This window comes from Rhinolophus ferrumequinum, chromosome 9, assembly GCF_004115265.2.
Source record: "Rhinolophus ferrumequinum isolate MPI-CBG mRhiFer1 chromosome 9, mRhiFer1_v1.p, whole genome shotgun sequence".
NCBI lineage: Eukaryota > Metazoa > Chordata > Mammalia > Chiroptera > Rhinolophidae > Rhinolophus > Rhinolophus ferrumequinum.
In genome coordinates this window covers 86,334,814-86,349,402 of record NC_046292.1, presented here as the reverse complement: position 1 = coordinate 86,349,402, position 14,589 = coordinate 86,334,814, and positions in this window count along the sequence as shown.

Sequence of the window (14,589 nt, the reverse complement as noted above, 5' to 3'; positions counted from 1 at the left end):
CTTCCCCGGCCAAGTGTCACACTGGCAGCAGGCACCTCAGCCACTAGCCAGCCACCTGCTGCTCCCCCAAGGCCTCGGACAGAGAGCCACCGCTGGAGCCTGTGGTTGGGCGTGACCACGCTGCAGAGGGGGGCTGTACTGGTCCTCAAGGGAGAGCTGCCTGCTGTCTGTCACGGGACTGGCAGTGTCCGCTCTCCTCACTGGGGAAGGTCCAACCTCTTTCACGGCCATGGATTTTGTGAGGAGAGGAGCCGAGTCGGCTGTCCCCGGAGCTGCTCAGACTTTGTCTTTCTGTCTCCTCTGGTGGGCACAGCTGGAGGATGATTTCGGTGGATGATGGGTCAGCCCCTGCCCTGTAGTGAGGGGAGCCCCCTATTCTGCATTCTGCCTTCTCCACCTCCTTCCCTTTGGGGCATCTGCAACTCTGGCTTCCACGCTGTTTGCTCTTGTCGCTGTCCCTCTGTCCCTCTGCAAAGATAAGACGAGGCTCCACTTCTGGGCCTTTAGCTGTTTCACCATAAACCCGCTGATGTCTCTGCCTCTGCATTCACCACATTCACGCTGTCCTCTGTGGAGGGTCCTGTGTGCAGCCCACAGTCATGCTGCAGCACCCACCACAAACATGGTGGAACACCACGAGAGCCTGCAGGCTGCTGCTTCACGGCCCTGCTATCCCCGCCCCCGTCTTCTTGGGGGGTGGGGAGGTTGGTCCTATCCTGGCCACATTTTCGTCCTGGCCTTGCAGACTTGGGGGTGGCTGTGCTCACAGCCCTGGCTGCAAGGTCTGTTGCCACCCCGGCTGCTGCTCATATGGTTGTCCCTTTGGCCACAACTGCAAACTTAGTGACTACACAGTGAATGAACATGGGTCGGTGAGTGGGCATTCCATCAGCAGATTATGTGGGGAGGGGGCATGTGGAGTCCCTCTCCCCTCCTGCTTCCCCCAGCATAGCCAGAAGAGGTGGCCTCAGACACCTTGGGGAGTGTGTGAAACTCCGCCTTACCTTCATGCCCTCTCCATGGAGCTGTTGGTTACTCCCAAGGGGAGGAGAAAGAGATGAGGTGGAGAAGACAGAAAGTGAGGCCAAAAGCACCTGCAAATGGAGGGCACAGAACGGAGACCCTTTGAGGTCATCAAGTCCATTGTCCTCGACAAGAAGCAGTGTTTGCCACCTGAAAATACGCCTTTCTTGATATTGATTATTTCAAGCTGGTTATTTTTAAGAAACAAAAGACAAAAAACAAGAACAGAAACAAAAGACAAAACAACAGAAAAACCATTTGACATCCCCATAACTTCCTAAAAGCATGTAGATAGCAGACGTGCTCCAGAAGGGGAGCTAACTATAATTAAGTGTGATAGACAGGGAGGACTGAGCAAGGCCCATTTGGTCAGGCCCCTCTGTGCTCCATTGTTAGAGATGCCCCAGCAAACATTTGCTTTTGCATCTCAATGTAAATTGCTTTCCTGCCCTTTGAAGTCCCAAACCACGGTCCTCCCCTCCTCCTTATCTCAGTATGGCATATAAGCCTTAGGGGCGTGATTTGTACCCAGTCTCCTATTCTTATGGAGCGTATAAGTGTTAAATTTGGTCATTTTCTCCTGTTAATCTGTCTCATGTCAGTTTGATTATTATTTATTTATATGTGTTTATATTTACATTTATTTCTATGTAGTTATTATATTTATTTATTATTATTATTAAACCAGCCAGAAGAACTTAGAAGCATAGAAGGAAAATTATTTTTCCTCCTCACATCCTGTTTCATGCAGGGATCCCTTCTAGAACATTTGGTCCAGGGGCATTCAGGTCCTGCTTGAACAGGATGAGAGCACGATGACAATTTCCCATGAAAACGCTTGGCTGCTTCTGTTTTGCACATTGTGCCATCTTCTTTGAACAGATTCCTAGAAGTGAAACTGCTGGTCAAGGGATATGCACGGTACATGTTGATGGCACACACACACACACACACACACACACACACACACACACACACACGGTGCTGACTTACACAACGTTCATTACATAGCAGCCATCAGAGACACATTATGGCTCAAACAAAGGGAGGCTTTCTCGTAGTTAAAATGCCCCACAACAGCTGAGGCTGCGCTGGGGCAGTAAGTGTTCAGGAAGAGCATGGACGACCAGGGTACTGTGGCTACAACATGGGGAATGAGCTTAGAGCAGCTGCAAAGGTCAGCTTTATGGTCCACTTGGGAGAAGCCCTAAGACCCTCCAATGTGGCAAGTACCCCAGTCTTGACTCTAGGCCCTGAGCCCTTTCAAATGTGATACATTTTTCTGGGGAGGCTCAGACGGCACCAGCGGCTTTGCAGGACCGGCGTTTAGCTGCCCTGGTCCCATCCAAAGCACCCTGGTCCCATCCTCCTGAGTGTGTGGACACGTGCTGCTGGGCCAGCTCACTCTCTGCCTCCACTCAGGCATGCCCACTGTCCCTCCGCTGGGCTGGCCTGGGCACTGCTGCATCTCCCCCGGGGTCTCAGGTGATACATGACCTTTCCTCAATAGGCAACAGGTCTCCTTTGGTGTCTGAAAGGGGATACTATTGAAGGTAAAAGGTGTTGTCTTTCAGGCTATAGACTTTAGCTGTAGCTGCTGTTTCTTATGCTCGCGGAAGGAGATCTTGAGAAACATCAAAGAATGGAGCCTGGTTAGCACTCAGGCCCTTGTAGGGCCCCCTGCTCTGGTGGCCCAGGCATATCAGCTGTGCTGCTCACAGTCTGGGGTTGGTTGGGCCCACAGCATGACGTCAGGTGATGGCCTGGTCATGCCACGACCACAGTGGCCATTCCGTCGGTGTGTGCATCCGTCACTCCTCCTCTTTTGCTGACGTGGACAAAGTCAAACACGCATGTGTACACGGCTGTCAGTCTCTGCTACATGGTACTGAAGGCCCCTGGGGAGGTGCTCAGCACGCCTACCACGCCATCACCAGGACTGATGTGGCAGCATCCATCCACGGCTCAGGTCTTCCTGTTGTCAAGACAGCTCTGTCCCCGGCCTCGATCTCCTTGCAGCGGGTGAGACACCACAGGGCCAGCAGAGGCACTGTGGGAGCTGCTCGTCTCCGCCTGAGGTCCTGACACTGCCTGGCTTGCTCATCCTCCTGCCTGTTGTGACCTGTCCCATTATGCACCCCATTATGTCCTCCATCCCCAGCAGTTGCCTCCTCAAGGCAGGGCCACCCTTCTTCCCTCCAAAATCCATCATCACCTGTACAGAGCAGGCCCACCCACAGGAGACGCATACAGCAGTGAGGTGCACAGCTCTATATTCTTTTCTCTACTTAACTGATAGGAAAATTGGGGTTTGGCACCCCAATCTTTCCAGCTATGTCTCTTCACGTTCTAGATCTCTAGGTAGAAGCAGAATTCCCTACGGGAGGCTGGAGTGGGGCTGGCTGGCAGAGCTCTGGTCCTACAGTGGCTCATTAGTAACTACTGTTTGCGTGACCGTTGCTCGTTAGGTTATTCTGACACTAGGTATCACTGTACAGGAAAGCCTGTACCGTATTAGGGTCCTGATCCCTGAAGCCTAGGCCTGTGGGATTTGATGCCCTTCCCAAATGTTGGCACAGAAACCTGCACTGGGCTGCCTGCATCAAGGTCATGGGGGGACTGAAAAAATATAGACATGGGGAGTTCTTGGAAGGGTCGACACTTGACCTGTGACCATCCTCATGCCTGAAGGAGCAGGACACTGAAAACATAAAAACCACCATGACGGATCAAAAGAGAGATCATGGAAGAAAGGAAAAATCCTTTTTGTTTTTCTGCTCTGTGAACAAGGGTCCCTGCATTTTCATTTTGCACAGAGCCCTGCGAATTATGTAGCCTCCCTTTTTTCTGTGACTCAGCCTAATAGCTTTAGTGAATAACTATAAGGAGCTTTAGTCCACATTAGAGAATGTTAACACATACAAAGGGAGAAAAATTGCTCTTATCTTTGCTCTTTTATTTCCACTGCCAGTGTTAGCATTTTAAAATAATCATTCCTTTGATGTAGTACCATTCTTTAATATTTATTTGGCAATGAAACAAGCCATTCTTTTGGGAATTAAAGGCTAACAATGGTCAATGTTATAAATTTTCCTTTTGGTGCAGAGTTTAGTCATATTACAGATACTCGGTAAGTGTTTCTTTTCATGGTCTTGCCATTTAAGGATGGCCAAGGGTTTATAAGAGTTTACTATTTTGCGGAAAAAATACATAGATGTAAAAAAACAAAAAAACCCAAAAAAACCCCAGCTTTGATTAAACAAAATATGCATAACTTGAAGGGTAATTGTTTTTTTCTTTTTTAAAAACTTTTATTTATCTAAGTGTGTTTTTCCAGGACCCATCAGCTCCAAGTCAAGTAGTTGTTTCAATCTAGCTGTGGAGGGCGCAGCTCACAGTGGCCCACATGGGGATTGAACTGGCAACCTTGTTGTTAAGAGCACCGCGCTCTAACCAACTGAGATAACAGGCAGCCCCAGGAATTGTTTTTTAATAATGATTTTGATATATTGCAGATCAAACCAAGTGCCCAAAATAGGAGCATAGCACATTTATATAACAACCACCAGAATCTCATTGTCGTGAAGCCTGCAGGCAATTGTGATGAAATGGTCTGGTTCTATTTCACTGATCAGTACTGGAGAATGGTTGCCCCGATACATTGGTTTAAAGCAATCAGGTTTTCATGCATTTCATTCTTCCTCTGGGGTCTTAAAAAATTCTGATCTTTGAGGCAATTGTTTGGGTAGGGGTTGGGGAAGATGAGGAAAGAACTGTACATTTGTGCTTTTAAAAAACTCGTGTGTAGATGAGTTAATTTTAAAATTATCTTAATATTGAGTTTTATTTTCATGTTAGAAGCTCATGTCTTTATTTATTGGCCTTCCAGGGAAGAAGGCAATGATTCATAAGGATTCTTGGTTATTCTTGATTATTAGGCAATTCAAGACCTTATTAGTCGATTTACAGCTGAAGTACACTTCCGGTCTCTCCTCCCATAGCTTTCTTTACTCATGTTACCATCACCATCATAAGCAGGGGCAAGGGATTAGAAATGAAATACACGCACATTCGGTGCTCTGATCAGCTCAGCGCATAATCTGAGGTGCATACTCAGTGCCTCGATGGTTAATGCTCTCTAACTTTAAATTGAAATGCAAACCAAAACCCATAATCAGATAGCGGTGAATCACACACTAGTGAGTGTGATTTGTATAAATGTATTTCTTCTGCTGGGTTTTGAAACTTTGAAATGTATCTCTCATCATAAAAGGAAAGAATTTCTTTCCCTTAAAGGAACTGAAAGTCTCAGAATGCTGATGATGGTAGAAGAAGTTTTCCAGGGGGAGCGTTCTCATATCATAGTAATCATGCTACCCTCACTTAGGGCGGCTCTAAGACTGCTTCAGTCATTCTTGTGGTATCTGGGGATGGGGCGGGGAGGCTGCAGTTTCTTTTCTCAGTCATTCCTGGACCAGGATGGAAGTTGCGGGCTGACTTGCCTGCTGGAGCATCAGGAAGTGGAGAGCTAGCCCTTCTCAGAGGCAGTTGGGACCTGAAGCCTGCCCTGCCTGAGCAGGAAAGATCCCCTCCTTCCTTTGTGATTCCTGGGTTCTAAGAACCCATAGTGAATCTAGCCTTCTGTCATCCCTGTAGCTCAGCCTGGGTCCTGTCCTCCCCCTGTGCCTGAGGGTAGAGATTGTGCCATTGATTGGTTTGCAGGCCAGTTAGGCCAGAGGACGGATGGCTGGTATCAAACATGACTAAGAGAAGCTTAGCTTTGGGCTCTGGGGGTGAGCTTGTAGAAAACTCTGGATTGGGGGAGTCAAGCCCTCCAAAAATGAGTGTTAGCTATATGGCATGAAGAGATATTATGGCTTACTATAAAATATGCAGGTCAAACAGAAGACTCAGGATTGAATCCCAGTTCTTTAACTAACTAGCTGGGGCTTTGGCAAGTAATGTGACTTCTGTGTGTGTTATTTTTTTTACCTACAAAAACACCAGGAGTGGGAGCTGTACCCCCACCATGCTGTGATTATGACATGACTATTTCATTTTTAGGACATCCCATTTGTTGTGAGTTGCAGTCTTTTAAAACTCCCTGGGCAAATCATAGTAACATTCTTTCCTCTGAAGTCTTTGAAATCTCTGTTCCTAAAGTTAAGGGAACATGTCAGTCTATGCCCAGGACCCCCCTCCTTTGTTGCCCGTGGGCTCCAGTGTACAGGAGTCTCTTTCTCCTTACGACATCATCAGCCACTGGTTGAATTGTCATTCAGAGACACAGATTTTATTGCACGGCTCTCCATTCTGAGATGACATTACAGGCCGGAGGTGCGGGAACTCAGCATGTGCCCTGCTTTTGTAGGCTCACTCCCAACAGGCGTCTGAGTGACTCAGCCCTCATTCCTGCTTTATCTTGTTCCTGTGTTAGTGCTTGGACCTGTGTTAGGAAAAAACAGTCATGTGGCTGATCTCAGATGACTGGAGGAAAATCCAGAACTGCAAGCTGGTGTTGTCGTATCTAACCTAGCCTATCAGGGCTGATTTCCTCTACCGATGTTTTCCTGTTTGCACATAGTTAACTACCCAGGTCAGTCCTACGCCTGTGCTGAGGCCGTTTAGGGTTGCTCCACGTGGACTGCTGTCATTAATAGGATTGAGGGAGGTTAATGAAAAAGGGGTTGATTTTTCTCTCCCAAGGCAACAATCCCAAAGCTTCCTTGTTTCTTAGGGGTCAGAGTCATGGTGGTGGCCATAGAAGTGACACATAAGAGAGGAAGTCTGGCTTGTATCTCATACTCACCCTCCATTACCTCCACGCTGCACCCTCATCTCCAAACTCACTTCTCGTTACCCCCACACCTTACCCCCATTAGCTCCACATTCACCCCCATTATTTCCACATTCATCCCATTGTCTCCATACTCCCCATATCTCCACACTCACCCCCGTTATCTCCCCACTCAGCCCCATCATCTTTACACTCACCCCCCCATCTCCACATTGACCCCATTATTTCCACACTCATCCCCCATTATCTTTTCACCACATAAAGTTCTGGAATTGCCAAATTCTACAGCATGAGCCGAGACACATCTTTCAGAATCTGACTCTTCACACAAATTAAAAAATGCAAAAGGTTGTTACAGCTTTTTTCTATTTACAAACCATCTTCTTCCTGTTTTCCTGGATTTATGAAGCAGTTCTTGCGGCAGCTTCAGTTACAATGCAGGTGACTTCCTGGTTGAGAGGTGGTCGCAGTTTGTCACTCTGCCTTTAGCATGTCTTTGCAGTTACTGAGACTATTCCTATATATCAGAATGCCTCAACCCTGTAATTGTTTAGTTCCATTTTAATATTTAATGCATCACTGGCGAAGCATACGATATCCCTACAGATGTTCAGAACCCTGCTTGTGCCCCACAGAGGTTGAGAATGTGAGATTATATTATGAATATTTTACCACAATTAAAAGAGCACAGTTCTTTCTCCAAAGGAGTTCCTGGCATTTTCAGTCTGAAATCTTCAAATTTAAACCTTACCAAACTTAGTAAGAGTGAAACAACTTTTACTTGGCGTGAAGGAGTATTCCTCAATCCTTCCAAAAACATTTAGCCTTACACTGAATATTCTATGTGTGGAAATTTTTATCTTTAAAAGGAAATGTTTTCAGATGGTGCAGTTTGAAAGGAGGGAGGTAAGAATAAAACATTTGCCACACATAACTATGTTGTTTGCTATCGTGAATGTAGTGACAAATGAGGGCACTTTTAAGGAAACCCACACAATATGCATACGCAGTTTTACTGCCTAGGAAAATTAGGCAGGACTGGAGATTCCTTTCCTCCAACTAAAATATTACACTGCCCTCCTTGTGTGATGAAGAAGTGACAGACGTGCTTTCAGTGGGACATGAATTTTGAGCTCTTGGGACGCACTGTGCCTGGAGCAGACACGGTTGGTGCGTGATCCACATCTCCCCAGCCAACCTCTGAGCTTGCCTGCAGATAGTCCTTGCACGTACCCTTGGCTGCTGCGCGGCTCTGTGTCAGGGCATTTGTTGGCCTCTGGTGGGGTGAAGTGCTTCGCTTGGGTGCAGGCAGGCTAGAAGGGCCAGAATTAACGCTCCCGGAGCAACCAATTAGGGGTGCAGGTGGTGGATAGATGCCCAGCTCCCTCACTCTCAGGGAGACCATTCTGAGGTGTGCTCTCCCCAGAGAAATTGAGCCCCCGTTGCAGTATGCCCTGTATTGAACTTTTTTCTTCTCTCACAATGCTTCCTAGGGTTTCCTCCCAAAAGAATCCATCCATGTTTTTATTTTTAATCAATGTTTTTATTGTGGCAAAATATACATTAACATAAAATTAAATGTTTTAACCATTTTCAAATGTACAGTTCGTGGCATTAAGTAGGTTCACAATGTTGCGTAACGATCACCACCATCCATCTCTGGAACTCTCTCATTTTTCCCACCTGAAACTGTACCCATTAAATAACTCCCCTCTGCCTCTCCCCTGCCCCTGGCAACCACCATTCTACTGTCTGTCTCTATGAATTTGGCTACTCTAGGTACTTCATATAAATGGAATCACACAATGTTTATCATTTTGTATCTGGGTTATTTCACTAGGTATAGTGTCCTCAAGGTTCATCCATGCAGTAGTAGTAGTAGTAGTAGTAGTAGTGGTAGTATATGACAGGATTTCCTCCTTTTTTAAGCTAAATGCTATTCCATTGTATGTATATACTGCATTTTGTTTACTCAGCCATTGTTGAGGGATACTTGGGTTGCTTTGGATCCACATTCTTACCTCAAGGTCTGCTTTGGGAGGAAATAAGACAATAAGATAATAGGCAGATGTTTGGAATACTGCCTAAAAGGGGATGTGATGGTTGCTGGAAGTTGGAACCAACTAGTTAAATGGTGGGATCCCAGAACTCCTTGTAATGTAGGCCCCTTACCTCAGCCTGAAAAGTCACCTACATGAGAGTCTGGCTGGTTGTGGGGATAGTCGGCCTCAGCCCGTGGGTGCAGGAGTTAAGGAACATGAGGCAAAGTGCAGACATGTGATTTTGCAAGTGGGTACAATATGTAAGCAAGGTTATGTGTTAAGTTCTGTTAAGTGTCAGATAGCTATTTAATATTTGACCTAAGTCCGGAACTACAGAAGAAGCGTACATGCAAATGTAACAGACTAGAAGAATATAATATTAAGCAGATTTTTCTAGTCAGTGCTATTTCCCCTTCATAATACTCACAATACACTTGCTACCAGTGGTTCTGATGGATTATAAACATTTGGGACCCAATTACCAGTTCATCGGCATGACTTTCACCCTTGTACTGGTAACGGTATCACTTGTCTTCAGCAATAAGTATGATATGATGAAATACACGACACGGGACGTCCTGAAGAGGTTGTCTGCATGCACTAAGGATCACATGCAGAAACAGAACCCAAGTCCACCCTATAATTTGGTGAAAGTAGAAGTTACTGCTGGGGAAAGCTGTGTTTACTTCTTACAAACACATGCATACCCCAGAAGGGACATTTTATAGGAAATATGAACACATTCTGTGCACCTGGATTCTCTCTCTTGTCCCTTACAAGGGACTTACATGTACCACAGGATGCTTATGTCGTTTAGAGTCAGGAGTGCTTGCTCTGGAACCTGAAATAACACTTCTTTTGGAAATTGCTTTTCCAGAAAGTATATTTATTAATATGAGCAGTTTGAGCTCATATACCTTATTTATAAACATCTTTTCCCTCTTATATCTTATTTTAAACTATTATATCTGTACTGTCTCCCAAATTAGAGATTCACAATCTTAAAGAAAAGGAGGGTGTTTTAAAACTATTGGCTCTGCCCTGGAACCAGTGCCAGTCGGTGTGTATGAGTGGCAGGGAGGAGGGCATTTGCAATGGAGACAGGAAACAGGAGGAGGAGCTACAGTATTGGAAAGGGGATTGCCTGTCGGGTCCTCATCCTGGGAGAATCCTATGTGTACTGGATAGGACCCGAAATAACTCTAGTGGAGCTGGAACCTTTTACCTTCAAAGCTGAACTATGTTTTATTCTTTTTAATTTAAAAAGTTTTAAAAATTTATTTCTTTACCAGCTTTACCGAGGTGTTGACATATGACATTTGTGTAAGTTTAAAGTGTACAATGTGCTTATTTCATACATTTATATATTGGAGAATGATCACCACCATAGCATTAGCTAACACCTCCATTATGTCATATAATTACCATTTCTTTTTCATGGTGAGAACATTTAAGATCTACCCTCTTAGCAACTCTCAAGTATGTAATTCAGTATTATTCGCTTTAATCACCATACTGTACATTACATCCCCTGAACTTGTTAATCTTATAACTGAAGGTTTGTACCCTTTGGCCAATATATCTCATTTCTCCCACCCGCTGGCCGCTGGTAACCACACCCTACTCTCTTTTTCTCTGTGTGAAACTGAATTATTTTTCTACTGATTCTACATTTCCTTCTGTTTGACCCTATTTTTATATACATATAAATATATTTATATTATTATAATATTAACATGTTAATATATATTATAATTTATATATTTACATTATATATGTGAATATATACATATACATAATTATGATATTATAATTCAAAGCAAATTTCTCAGCAGCCTGTCTCAGCTGTGCTCAGAATGAGCCAGGATCGGGGTGGTCTGGCAGCGGCAGGTCTAGGGTGATGGAGGCAAGTGCCACGTGAAGGGAAAGGTCTCTAAGGAGCAGCTGAAACTCACAAGAATTTCAGCTGACCCAAGGTAGTCTCCTTTAGAAGTTCCTGGGTTATCAGAACAGAGGGATTCCCATGTGTACTGAAAAACGCATTTGTCAAAAACAATGGGCTTTGGCCAAATGAATTACAATCATTTCTTTTGGAAGCCACAGAACACAGCAGCCTTCAGGGAAGCTCAGGTCAGGGGGAACTTCTGGGCACCCACTGGCTGTGAGGTTACAGATGGTGGTACTTCAGTTCCAACTGCTGGTCCAGCATCAGAGGAAACAGGGGTCACCCCTTTTAAAAAAATATTTTCAATTAATCTCCATCGAGGTCTGCTCTCCCACCTGGCGTGCTGGATATATTTGGCTGATAAAAGTCATTAAATCAGCCAAGAATGGTAATGGCTGGCTATTTTTGACCATGTCGAGATCAGTTTGTGGGAAGAGTCACCAAGCTTTGGGTCCCTCCCGATTATTTAAGAGCAGGCAAATGACCAGCAAAGTCTTAGAAGCCTGGCCCTTGTCTGCGTGATGTTTCATCTTCCTTATCCAGCCTTATCCCTTCCATGGTCCTTGCCCCACCACGCCAGACGAGAGCGATCCCAAATGGCAGGTGAAAGGCAGCAGTTTGACCTGGCGAGAGACAAACCTTTAAGCATTTTTCATTTGAGAAAAGCTCTTTTCCTACATAAAAGGTGGTCCTGGAAACATAGGAAATGCTCAGATTGTATCCTAGAGATATTAAAAACGAAGTAGGAAATAAAGGAGACCTCCAGTTCAGCAAAGGTGGTAACATTGATTTCATGTCTAAAGAAACTGACCTACCAAGTTGCAAATCCGTGGTTTCTTGTGTGTTTCTCAAAAAGACTGAGTGCCTTAGCAGAGAATGTTTATTGTATTTTGTGAGTATCTACTATTCAGAGGAGCTAAAATGGAACTCCATCAGTCGAACACTATAATCGGGTGGAACTCGTGAGTTCTAATGGTTTTTTGCTCTTGTGAGAACCACCCTAAGAGCAGCTTTGCTGTGTGGTGGTCCATACAGCTGTGGGGGCTCCTTCACTCAGGGCGCTCTGACTCCTGTGGCTGTGTTAACTCATGTCCATCTTGGTGGGAATACCCAATTCATATGCCAGGGTGAAAGAGTGAAAGAGAAAGTGGAAGCCAAAAGGAGGCGACAGGTAAGGGTGGTATTTATCAGGCTCTGAGGAAATAATTTTAAATAACACCCCCACCGCAGTCTGGTTCTCGTGAAAGGGATCTGCAAGGCCTGCCATCACCTCCCTTGAAGCATCCCTTACTTGGTATTTTCCATTTACCTCAGAGCCACAGACACACGTGCAGGGTGGATGTTTTCCATTCTCTTGGAACAGCTGGGACATCTGGGGTCATTCAGTGGTTACGTGATGATTAGAACTGGCAGTCATATGAAATGTGCTTTTTAAAAACAGAAAAAAACCCCATGATTTTGAAGCAGCAACTGTGAGTAGCTCTTTTCTGCCTGGTGAATCTCTCTGGAAGTGAACAGTGCTGGGATCCATGTTGAACTGGAAATGGTGGTCCATACCGTCAGTGATTCGAGATCAAGATCAGAATTTGAGACTGCTGTTTAGAAATTGTGCCCAATCCTACTCAAGAAGAGCTTCCAAACATCTTTGCACATGAAAAGATTAAGAAATGCATTTTCCTTTTCTCATTAGTTTTACCCAATCTTTCGTTAAATTCATGAACACTTCCTTCCCTCCCCCCACATATGCTCTTAATTAATACTCTATACTAGGGATGAAAACATACATTATTTTAGCACCTGGCATCAGAATCCTCTTAGGAAGTGTACAGAAGAGTTTTCCTCTGAGCTCCCACAGCATTTGGCCTACACTTTAAAAAAAATTGTGGTAAAATATAACAAAATTAACCATTTTAACCACTTTTAAGTGTACAGCTCCCTGGCATTAAGTACATTCACACTGTTGTGGAACCATCACCACCATCCATACACAGAACTTTTTTCGTCTTACAGAACTGAAACTCTGTCCCCATTAAACACTAACTCCCCTTTCCCACTCCCCCAGCCCTTGGCAACCACCGTTCTGCTTTTTGTCTCTATAATGTTGACTACTCTAAGAACCTTATGTAAGTGAAATCATGCAATATTTATCCTTTTGTGTCTGCCTTATTTTACTGAGTGTAATGTCTTCAAATTTCATCCATATTATAGCATGTTTCAGAATTTCTTTCCTTAATATTCCATGGTACGTATATACCACTGTAGGGACAGAGCCAGAAGTGCAGTTTCCAGGCTCTTGGCCTCACATGGAAAGGTGCTGGCTCAGGTAGTAAATGGCCATCAACTGTGATTGGATGGCCATCAGCTGTGGCTAGCTGGCCGTCAGCTGTAACCAGTGAGCCATTGGCCACTAATATAACTGCTGTGGCTACGCTAGCAGAAAATGGGGGCTAGCAAGAAGATGATGGCTGAGCTAGCAAGCGTGGATTGCAGTTAGCACGGCAGATTGCAGCTAGCAAGTGAGGTTGGTTGGCAGAGAGAGAAGTGGACGGCAGGTTGCGGATCATGTGGCTCCTGTTTCCTGTGTCTCCAACCCAGCCGCCAGCGAGACTATAGTGGTATGACTCCCCTATCTATGGCTCTGTGGGTGTTCCTTTTTGGCCTCACCATGTCCTGCGTTCTTATGTGGGGAGTGGGACTAGAGACCCCGCCTGACACCCTGCATGACAACCACATTTTGGCCTATACTTTAAAAAAATTGAGATATAGTTGACATGTAAGTTTCAGGTGTACAATATAATGATTTTGTGAAATTATCACCATAATAACTCTAGTTAACATGCATCGCCACATAGTTACAAAAATTTTTTTCTTGTAATGAGAGCTTTTAAGATATCTCTTAGCAACTTTCAAATATACAATACAGTATTATTAATTATAGTCACCATGCTGTACATTATATCCCCAGGACTTATTTATTTTATAACTGGAAGCTTGTACCTTTTGACCATATTCACCCATTTTGTCCTCCCTACTCCCCACTCTGCACTTCTGGCAATCACCAATCTCTTCTCTGTATCTATGAATTCAGTTAAAAAAATGTTTTTAAAGATTTCACTTATAACTGAGATCATACAGTATTTTTTTTCTGTCTGACTTATTTCACTTAGCATATGTCCTCAAGGTCCATCCATGTTGTCACAAATGGCAGGATTTCCATTTTTATGGCTGAATAATATTCCTAGTATACCATATTTTCTTTATTCGTTCATTGAAAGACACTTAGGTTGTTTCCATGTCTTGGCTATTATAAATAATGCTGCAATGAACATGGTGGTGTGGATATTGTGGGGACAGAGTCCCAGAGAGCAGTTTCCAGGCTCTCGGCCTCATGTGGAAAAGTGCTGGCTTGGGTAGTAGATTGCCATCAGCTGTAACCAGATAGCCACTAGCCACTAATATAACTGCCGCGGCTGAGCTAGCAAGCACAGATTGCAGTTAGCAAGTGGGGTTGGTTGGTTGGCAGAGAATCGGTTGGCGGATTGCGCATCGAGCGGCTCCTGCATTCTGTATCGCCAATCCAGCCGCCATCGAGAATATAGTGGTATGAACCCCCTATCCATGGCTCCATTGGTGTTCCTTTTTGGCCTCACAATGTCCTGTGTTCTTGTGCCAGGAGCAGAACCAGAGATCCTCCATGACAGATATCCTTTCTAGTTAATTTTTGTTTCTTTTGGATAAATACCCAGAAGTGGAATTACTGGATCATATGGTAGCTCTGTTTT